General features: G+C 40.5%; 1 protein-coding gene across 2 annotated transcripts in view; it reads right to left on the minus strand.

Moving 5' to 3' along the window:
• Positions 1–11233, minus strand: part of kiaa0586 (KIAA0586 ortholog) — a 524067-nt gene that overhangs the window by 271268 nt on the left and 241566 nt on the right. The window lies entirely within an intron of this gene.

Here is an 11233-nt window from a genome sequence, read left to right on the forward strand (position 1 = left end):
GGATCTGAGAGATCCTGGGGTCTGTGTCCAGAAGACACTCAAAGCTGCTGCGCAGGTTGATAGTGTTGTTAAGAAGGTGTATTGTACGTTGGCACTCATCAGCCGTGGGACTGAGTTCAAGAGCCATGAGGTAATGTTACAGCTATAGAAGACCTTGGTCTGACCCCACTTACAGTACTGTGTTCAGTTCTGGTCACCTCACTACATGAAGGATGTGGATACAACTAGAGAGAGGGCAGAGGAGATTTACAAGGATGTTGCTTGGATTGGAGGGCATAACTTATTTGAGTAGGTTGAGTGAACTTGGCTTTTACTCCTTGGAGTGACAGAGGATGAGAAGTAATCCGATAAGACCATAAGACTATAAGATACAGGAGCAGAAGTAGGCCGTTCAGTCCATCGAGTCTTCTCCATCAGTCAATCATGGGCTAATCCAATTCTTCCAGCCAACCCCACACCTCTGCTTTCACCTCATGCGCATTGGTACCCTGGCTAATCAAGAACATATCTACCTCCGTCTTAAATACACCCAATGACTTGACCTCCACAGCTGCACGTGGCAACAAATTCCACAGATTTACCACCTTCTGACTAAAGTAATTTCTCCGCATCTCAGTTCTAAAAGGATGTCCTTCAATCCTGAAGTAGTGCCCTCTTGTCCTAGGATCCCCTACCATGGGAAATAACATTGCCATATCTAATCTGTTCAGGCTTTTTAACATTCAGAATGCTTCTAAGAGATCCCCCTCATTCTCCTGAACTCCAGGGAACGCAGCCCAAGAGCTGTCAGACGTTTCTTATACGGGAACCCTTTCATTTCTGGAATCATTGTTGTGAATCTTCTCTGAAACCTCTCCAATGTCAGTATATCCTTTCTAAAGTAAGGAGCCCAAAACTGCACACAATATTCCAAGTGTGGTCTCACAAGTGCCTTATAGAGCCACAACATCACATCCCTGCTCTTATATTCTATACCTCTGGAAATGAATGCCAACACTGCATTCGTCTTCCTCACAACTGACTCAACCTGGAGGTTAACCTTTAGGGTGTCTTGCACAATGACTCCCAAGTCCCTTTGCATCTCTGCATTTTTAATTCTCTCCCGATATAAATAACAGTCTGCCCATTTATTTCTTCCACCTAAATGTATGACCATACACTTTCCAACATTTTATTTCATTTGCCATTTCTTTGCCTATTCCCCTAAACTATCTAAGTCTCTCTGCAGGCTCTCTGTTTCCTCAACACTACCACCTATCTTTGTATCATCAGCAAATTTAGCCACAAATCCATTAATACCGTAGTCCAAATCATAGACATACATCGTAAAAAACAGCAGTCCAAACACCGACCCCTATGGAAATCCACTGGTAACTGGCAGCCAGCCAGAATAAGATCCCTTTATTCCCACTCTATGTTTTCTGCCAACCAGCCAATGTTCCACCCATGCTGGTAACTTCCCTGAAATTCCATGGGCTCTATTCTTGCTAAGCAGACTTACGTGTGGCAGCTTGTCAAAGGCCTTCTGAAAATCTAAGTACACCACATGTACTGCATCTCCTTTGTCTATCATGCTTGTAATTTCCTCAAAGAATTGCAGTAGGTTTGTCAGGCAGGATTTTCCTTTCAGGAAACTACGCTGGTGTTGGCCTATCTTGTCACTTGCTCCAAGTACTCCATAATCACATCCCTAACAATCAATTCCAACAACTTCCCAACCATTGATGTCAAGCTAACAGGTCTATAGTTTCCTTTCTGCTGCCTCCCACCCTTCTTAAAAAGCAGAGTAACATTTGCAATTTTCCAGTCATCCAGTACAATGCTAGAATCTACTGAGTCTTGAAAGATATTGTAATGCCTCCACAATCTCTCCAGCTACTTCCTTCAGAACCCAAGGGTGCATTCCATCAGGTCCAGATTTATCCACCCTCAGACCACTAAGCTTCCTGAGCACCTTCTCAGTCGTAATTTTCTATGCACTAACTTCACTTCTCTGACACTCTTGAATGTTTGGTATACCACAAGCGTCTTCCACTGTGAAGACTGATGCAAAATACGCATTCAGTTCCTCTGCCATCTCTGCATCTCCCATTACAATATCTCCAGTGTCATTTTGTATTGGTCCTACATCTACCCTCGACTCTCTTCTAGCCTTTATATACTTAAAAAAGATTTCAGTATCTTCTTTGATATGAGTCACCAGCTTCATCTTTTCCTTCCGAATGACCTTCTTAGTTTTCTTCTGCAAGTTTTAAAAAGCTTCCCAATCCTCTATCTTCCCACTAGCTCTGGCTTCTGTGTTTGCCCTCTCTTTTGCTTTTACTTTGGCTCTGACTTCACTTGTCAGCCATAGTAATGTCCTTCTACCATTTGATAATTTCTTTTTATTTGGAATGTATCTGTCTTTTACTTCCCTCATTTTTCACAGAAACTCCAGCCATTGCTGCTCTGCTGCCTTTCCTACAAATGTCCCTTTCCAGTCAACTCCAGCCAATTCACCTCTCATGCCATTGTAGTTTCCTTTATTGTACTGAAATATTGACACAATGGATTTTATTTTTCCCTCTCAAATTTCAATGTGAACTCAATCATATTGTGATCACTGTTCCCTCAGGGTTCCTTAACATTAAGCTCTCTTATCACCTCCGGATCATTGCATAATACCCAATCCAGCACAGCCGATCCCCTAGTAGGCTCAATAACAAGCTGTTCTAAAAAGCCATCCCTTAGACATTCTACAAATTCTCCCTTTTGAGGTGCAGAACTGAGCTGGTTTTCTCAATCCACTTTCAGGTTAAAATCCCCAACTATTATCATGATATTGCCTTTCTGACACACCTTTTCTATCTCCTGCTGTAATTTGTAATCCACATCCCAGCTGCTGTTTGGAGGCCTGTATACAACTGCCATCAGGGTCCTTTTCCCTTTGCCATTTCTTAGTTCAACTCATAGAGACTCTACACCTTCCAATCCTACATCATCTCTTTCCAATGATTTAATATTACAGGTGTCCCCCGCTTTACAAATGTTGGCTTTACGCCGCTTCGCTTTTACAAAAGACCTACATTAGTAACCTGTTTTTGCACTACAAAGAGGATTTTCGCTTTTACAAAAATTTTTCCCATATAAATTAATGATTCTTTGCTTTACGCCATTTCCGCTTAAGAAAGGTTTCATAGAAACACTCTACCTGTATTTCTTATACACAGAGCCACACTTCTGCCTAATAACCTATCTTTCCAATATACCGTATATCCTTGGATGTTAAGCTCCCAATGGCAGACATCCTTTAGCCAAGTTCAGAAATGGACACAATGTCATATTTGCCAATCTGTAGCTGAATTTCAATCTGATAGAGCAGTATAAGATAATGAGGGGCATTGATCATGAAGATAGCCAGAGACTTTTTCCTAGGGCTGAAATGGCTGACACGAGGGGGCATAGTTTTAAGGTGCTTAGAAACAGGTACCGAGGAGATGTCGGGATAAGTTTTTCACACAGAGTGGTGGGTGCATGGAATGCACTGCCAACGGTGGTGGAGTTGGATACAATAGGGTCTTTTAAGAGCCTCTTAGATAGGTACATGGAGCTTAGAAAAATAAAGGGCATTGCACTAGGGAAATTCTAGGCAGTTTCTAAAGTGGGTTGTATGGTCAGCACAACATTGGGCCGAAGGGCCTGTAATATGCTGTAAATTTCTATGTTCAATGGCTCTTCACACAGCCTTACATCAGCTGGACAATACAACACCTATGGCAGGATGCTGTTAGTTGATTATAGCTCCGTGCTTAACACCATCAATCCTCCAGTCCTGATCGATAAGCTATGGAACCTGAGTCTCCTTCCCACCCTCTGAAATTTGGAGTTTTCACAACTTGGATCTAAAGGTTCTATTATAGCCCCGTCTATTCTGTGATGTCAATCAGGAAATTTAATAAATATCTGGATTTTTTTGGTTTATTATGTTCTTTTGGCAGTAATATTTTCCTATTAATCGTGGTAGTATTTACCCATATTTGGGTTGGCCTTTAAATATAGCAATTATTTGGTTTTTATCATCCATCATTTCCATTTTCACTGTCTCAATAAAACTAGCGTCAGAAGTCTTAATGATTTGGATTTTAAAACACACACAGTAGACCTGGATGAGTTATACCTTGGTGATATGCAATCATTTTCTTCTAAGCTACTGGGCAATACTGGTGATATATGCAGAAAATTAGCAAAGACCCTAATATAGACAGTCAAAGCAGCTGCTGGAACTGACATTCAAAAGTTTGTACAAATTGAGGTACTGTCATTGCAAGAGGACCCTTATGCAGTTATAAAGGACAATGGATTCCAGATAATTGGGACATATTAGGAGAGTACATTTTGGTCGAATTAAGCAGCTGCCTCAACAGGCCAAAATGTTGTGGAAATTGTTAAAAAGTGTAATAGAAACACAAACTACCATTAAACTGATTAACAATTTATGTACTTAAATCCAAAGATCGTCAAAATTCAATTTTTTTTTTGATGTTAAAAATGGAAATTTTCACAAAGTGCTGGTAAGGTTCCCAGACAATACATAAGCCTCTACACACCACAAACAGTTCTGAGAAGTGACCTCACATATTTAATAAACTGAAGTTCTTGAAAAATAGAAAAACTCTGCACAAAGTGAAAAATGAAGTTCTCAATCGTGTATTTGTCAGTTCTGGAGTGAGCATATGTCGCTTAACGGTATGCTGATCATGAGACAGGCAAAGATCCATCAAGATGAACTAAATATTGAAGGTAATTGTGAATATTCAGCAGACTGTTTGCAGAAATTTAAGAACAGATTTTAATTGTTCAATTTTAAAAGATTTGCGGTGATCGCAACACAGCAGAAAAATTCTTTGATGATTTTACCACAATTGTCGTTGATGAAGATATAACACTCTGAATGGCTGTGTCAGTACATACTTTATGTGTGATGAGCATGTGTGAGACAAAGACTGCCTAGTAACATATAATTTCAGAGTTAGGAACAATGGTGATAACAAAAAGCCACTGACTGCCCACGTGGGATGCCAATGTAGTAATAGCTTACCTTTCTGATGGTTCAATGTGCAATTATTTTGTGCATAAAATTATTAAAACTATTATATAAAGCTACCATTAGGATATGTGTAAAAGCTGTATATGTAGTATAAATGGATTTTGAGTTTAGACTTGGGTCCCAATCCCAAGGTGTCTCATTACATAGAGCAAATATTGCAAAATTCAAAATCCGAAACAATTTGAAACAAACATCACAGATAAGGGGTACTCAGCCTGTATTATCCTGATGCCACCTACCCAAGCATTCTCATTTTACTTACTGTGACTGGGACAAAACTGCCAGAACTCCTATTCCCTCTGCTGACCTGTTTATTCATCAATCCACTATCATTAGCCAAGCAGCAGAGTCTCGCTACCCACATTCTACTTGATGAAAGTGCCCATATATAAATCTACTCACACATATGCAACTGGGGAACATAAGACCATAAGAAATAGGAGCAAGAGCAAGCCACCAAGGCCATCAAGTCTGCTCTGTCATTCTATAATGGCAACACAGCAAAATAATGGTTAGTGTAACACAACTACAGTGCAAACAATCTGGATTCAGTTCTGCCGCTGTCTGCAAGGAGTTTGTACGTTCTTCCTGTGACTACATGGGTTTCCTCCAGATGCTCCAGTTTCCACCCACATTCTAAAGGTTTATGGATTATAAGGTTAATTGGTTACATGGGTGTAATTGGGCGGTGTGGGCTTATTGGGCCAGAAGACCCTGTTAACATGATGTATCTCCAAATAAAAATAAAAATTAAGAACATGGTTGCCCTAACTGAGCAATGCCTGCAATGTCAATGTTGATGTTTACCCAGTTCCAGCCCGCTGAAAAATATATTAACTGGAAATCATACAAACTTTGAGAAAATTTAAGAAAACAGTACGTGATCCTCATAAAAGAGTTAAAGTCCATGTGCCTGTGTAATGCAGCATGTTAATTTAATAACTTTACTCTCACATATGCGAGTTTCAACTCTTAATAATGAAAATAATGGTAGATTTATCAGGACCATAAAGGTCATAATATAGGAAAAGAATTAGGCTATTTGGTCCATTGGGTCAGCTCCATTGTTTTATCATAGCTGAATTATTATCCCTCTCAACCTCATTCTCCTAACTTCCTCCTGTAACAATAGATGCTCTCAGTAATGAAGAACCAATCACCCTCTGCACTAAATATACCCAATGATTTGGCCTCCATATAGTCAGCTCTGGCGAATTCCACAAATCCACAGCACTCTAGCTAAAGAAATTCCTCCTGTCTGTTCTGAAGGAACATCTTTATATTATGAAGCTGTGATGTGTGGTGTACGCACAAACACAAATTTTGCTACTAGTGCAAAAAAGGTTATTACCCTCTACCTCATTGGCATGTTAAGTGTATTTCACAATCATACATAATCACATTTCCTCTTCCGCTTTCTGATGTGGACAGTATTAATAACATGGAGTTTGCAATGACTTGTCTGCAGATTTTAAAACTGGCTTATGTATACTGTTTTTATTGAAGAAATTATTCAGTGTGCATATGCTGTCACTGAGCAAAAAATTGGTAAAGATGTTTGTATGTAGTCATTAGAATTGACATGAAGGAGGCAAGCTTAACTTTCTTTGGACATGTCCAAAATTATTAATGATAGAAATCTTAAATAAAAGCAGAATATACTGGGTTTATACAGCAGGTACCTGAACAGTAATTGTGTCTTCTTGACAAATACAGCTCAAAACTGTTGATTATCCCTAGCATTTACTGGTTTTATTTGCGCATGTGTATTAGCTTGCTAATGGCAAATCAATATACAGATTATCGACGATGGATTGTTGCTTGAACATCATCTGGGCCTAATGTCAGGATTTCGTATTCCATGTGTGCATTAAAATACTCAAGCTGTTCTTTCTGAATTTAACAAACATCTCAAATTCTCTTTTGCCTGAGAGCAATTCTCTTACATCTTCTGGAGTTCATTATTGTTAGTAATAGTAGACTAAGCAGGGAAACATCAGGCAACCCTGGCATGCACTGAAGGTGATATTGCTGCCACTGACTTATTCAAATTCAAGAGTCAATCCTTCCCTGGCTTTTGCTTGAAATGACTTCCTAACCTGTTAGCTGATGGTGATCCAATGGGAATACTTTGGTGATTACCTCTGTGGATAAATAAATCTCCAACAAATTGTAAAGCAATTATTTGCCTGGAAGCTACAATGGACTTCAGCAATTTGAGTACTTACAACTCAAACTTGTATCCATTTGCTAAAGTAAATGCAGTCTGAGATGAAGCAACTATTCTCTCTTTCAATGCAATGTAAAAGAATAATTGCACCAAAGCATGCTACATTTGGAACAATATGAAAACTACAAGATTCCATATTTGCAATGAATGTTACTGATTTCAGTAAACATTCATAAGAATGTAGGATAACAGTTTTAGAGCTATGTTGCAATAGAAGTTAGTAATAGCACAATTCTCAATAAGATATTGACTTAGCATAACTGATACTTTCTATAAACAAGAGACAAACTGCAGATGCTAGAAATCCAAGCAACACACACAAAATGCTAAGAGAAACTCAACAACTTCAGCCCGAAACGTCGACTATACTTTCTTCCATAGATGCTGCCTGGTCTGTTGAGTTCCTCCAGCATTTTGTGTCTGATACTTTCTATCCTTGTAGAGAGGGCTTCATAGCTCCTTCCTTGTTCAAATGGAATGGACTTCAAACCAGACTTTAGACAAACTGTATTTAAAATATGGATTCACAGAGATCAACACTAAGCAATACCTTGTGGTTTTTGCCTTTTTTGTGCTTCCTTTTGATTAATCACAGCCACCTTTCACATTTCATCACAAGAATATTTTTAAATATATACAATTCATAGGTACAAGTTTCAGCATAGCAGTTTCTAGCTATAAGAGATTTTACATTTTGTTTGATGGTGTCCTCAATTGCAATAACTACAGATTGTGTAGAACCACAAGTACAAGGTTTACTATCACTGATATGTTTTCACTTGTCTGGGATAATCAACCAATGAAGGAAGACAGAAACTACAGGCTACAACAAAGAAACACTGCCTCTGGACTACAAAGAACCAAGATCCTTTTCCACTGTGAATACTGAAGTATTCATTAAGTACCTCTGCTATTTCCTCCTGTTCCATACACACTTTCCCACTGTCACATTTGATAGGTCCTGTTCTTTCATGTCTTATCCTCTTGCTCTTCACATACTTGAAGAATGCCTTGGGGTTTTCCTTAATCCTGCCTTCTCATGGCCCCTTCTGGCTCTCATAATTTCCTTCTTAAACTCCTTCCTAGTAGCCTTATAATCTTCTGGATCTCTGACATTAGCTAGCTCTCTGAACCTTTTGTAAGCTTTTCTTTTCTTCTTGACTAGATTTATTACAGTCTTTGTACACCACGGTTCCTGTACCCTACCATAACTTCCCTGTCTCATTGGAACGTACCTGTACAGAACTCTATACAAATATCCCCGGAACATTTGCCACATTTCTTCCACACGTTTCCCTGAGAACATCTGTTTCCAATTTAAGCCTCCAATTTCCTGCCTGATCGCCTTATAATTCTCCTTACTCCAATTAAACGCTTTTCTAACTTGTCTGTTCCTATCTCTCTCCAATGCTATTGTAAAGGAGATAGAATTGTGATCACTATCTCCAAAATGCTCTCCCATTGAGAGATCTGACACCTGACCAGGTTCATTTTCTAATACCAAATCAAGTACAGCCTCTCCTCTTGTAGGCTTATTTACATACTGTGTCAAGAAACCTTCCTGAACACACCTAACAAACTCCACCCCATCTAAACCCCTTCTAAGTGGTCCATAAATTGGAAAGGAGACAAAAATAATTCCAAATAGTAATCATATCTCAATGGTATTGTGATGAACGGCATCAGAAGCACACAGGACTGATGAAAAAGAACAATCACTATAAATGAAGAAGCAGAGGAAACTAGTTCTGATGTTCATTGGAAGGAATTTACACATCCATGTCATAATTTTGAATTTAATAATATAACGGGAGTATATTAGTATACATAAGTGTTCATAAGACGGGTGTTCTTAACCCAAGGATGGCCAGTGTATGAAGTCTGGCCACACAGATGAACTCAGGACAAGGGAGATCAACTACCTTCAAGAGGTGAGAAGTATACCATGTGCCAGAGAGCAGCCACTGATACAGGGAAACTAGAATTAGCTGAGCCTCTGTTTCCAATTATACTTGCAACCATGAGAGACTAGACTGGTTATTTTCTCACACAGCTACACAAAATGTGGTTACGTTGCATTTGATTCAATCACACGTCATGCATTGTTATTTTTGCAGGTTTCATAAATAAAATGGAGGCTTTTCAATTTTTAGGGAAACCATAATAATTCACTTTATTGTCAACCAATTGCAGAGCATAAAGCATGGTAAAAAACTTCGCATCATTAAGTCATCATGTCAGACCGGCCTCCTAAATGAACCCCAACTCAACATTGTTGGTTGCGAATTATGCATTATTTCCACCTTATGCAGCGCCAGTGTCACCCCCCGCCTGCCCCCGAATTCACTAGAACCGGCATTGTGAGCCTGTCCGGAGCTTAGACAATCAGGCCAGCTCGAGTCCTATGCTCCATGGGTGGAGTAACAGCAGGTGCCTCTGGCTTGTCCAGTGGTGTGTTGACACGCTCATTGTCATGTCATGATGCCAAGTGCATGGTAGCAGAATCCTTCCGCTCTGGGTGGGCTGGTGTAAGGAGATCTACTGAAATTCATTCCAGTTTACCCCTCCTATCTATGATAAAAGACTTTTTCAAAATGTGTCTGTTTCAAAATGTGGAATGGATCATCATAAGGGGGACTAAGGGGACGTTAATGTGCATCATGGTGGACGAAGACAAGTTAACAGGAACCAAAGAGAGCTGTACACCATGATGGGAGTTGGGAATAGGTAAAAAGGAATTGAGTTCACTGAGTACAGCGAAACGTTGCCGAGAGGCTAACCAGGTGATCATGGTGTCAGAAACAAAATCACTTAGCATTCGTAACGGATCCCCGTATACCAACTCAGCCGCAAATGACTGCAGGTCTTCCTTGGGAGCCATTCTAAGTTTCATCAGGACCCACAGGAGAAGATCATGCCAGCACTCATTCATCAGGGATGCCCTCAGAGCAGCCTTTAAGGACCAGTGAAACTGCTCACAGAAACCAATGGACAGTGGGTGATATGCCAAGGTAGAGTAACACCAAGGCTCTGGGCTAACAGAGTCCAGAGGTCTGATGTGAATTGGGGACCACGATCAGAGGAAAAATCAGATGGGTGCCAAACCAAGCAACACAGGTGCTGATGAACATCCAAACCACGTTTGACGCCGCCATCAATGCTAGGAGGATGACCTCTGGCCACCTAGTGCTCCGGTCCATCATATTAAGGAGTTGCATGAAACCATGGGAGGGATAAGAGGACCAACAAGGTCCATACTGACATGATCAAACGGTCACAAAGGGACCTGAAAATGTGCCAACGGTACCCAAACACGACGAATAATTCTCACCTGCTGGCACTCAACACTGGCTGCAGTCCAATTACACTTCCCTTCTAAGGCCATGCCGCACAAACTTCAGTGCAACCAGTTTCTCTAAGGCCTCCTTGGCTGGGTGCGGGAGGTCATGAAAGGAGTTAAAAAGTGTGCCTCCAGTTTGTGGGCACTATGGGGCAAGAGCAAATGGTTGAGACATCGCACAGCAGAGAGACCCCAGCTTCCTTGAATTGCCCATGACAGCTGATCAGTAAGCCTGGACATCTGGGTCAGTAGTTTGGTCGGCTGCCATGCCGGTATAGTCAACCCCAATGTGTATGGCCTCAACAGCTGGCCATGAGAGGCAATCACCCATGGCATTATCTTTCCCTTGATGTGTTGTACATCATGTGTTGTATGTAGTCCAGATTGTGTTGATGCCGTGCAGACCAAGGGTCTGATATTTTGGCCATTATCTGCATGACCAGTTTGTGGTCAACAAATACTGTGAAATGGCGACCCACTAGTAGAAAATAAAAATGACAACCAGATAGAAACTGAGAAACTCGCAGTCAAATGTATTGTAGTCCTTTCACGGAGACGGAGCTGCTGGCTGAAGAAG

This window comes from Hypanus sabinus, chromosome 2, assembly GCF_030144855.1.
Source record: "Hypanus sabinus isolate sHypSab1 chromosome 2, sHypSab1.hap1, whole genome shotgun sequence".
In the NCBI taxonomy this organism is placed as follows: Eukaryota; Metazoa; Chordata; class Chondrichthyes; order Myliobatiformes; family Dasyatidae; genus Hypanus; species Hypanus sabinus.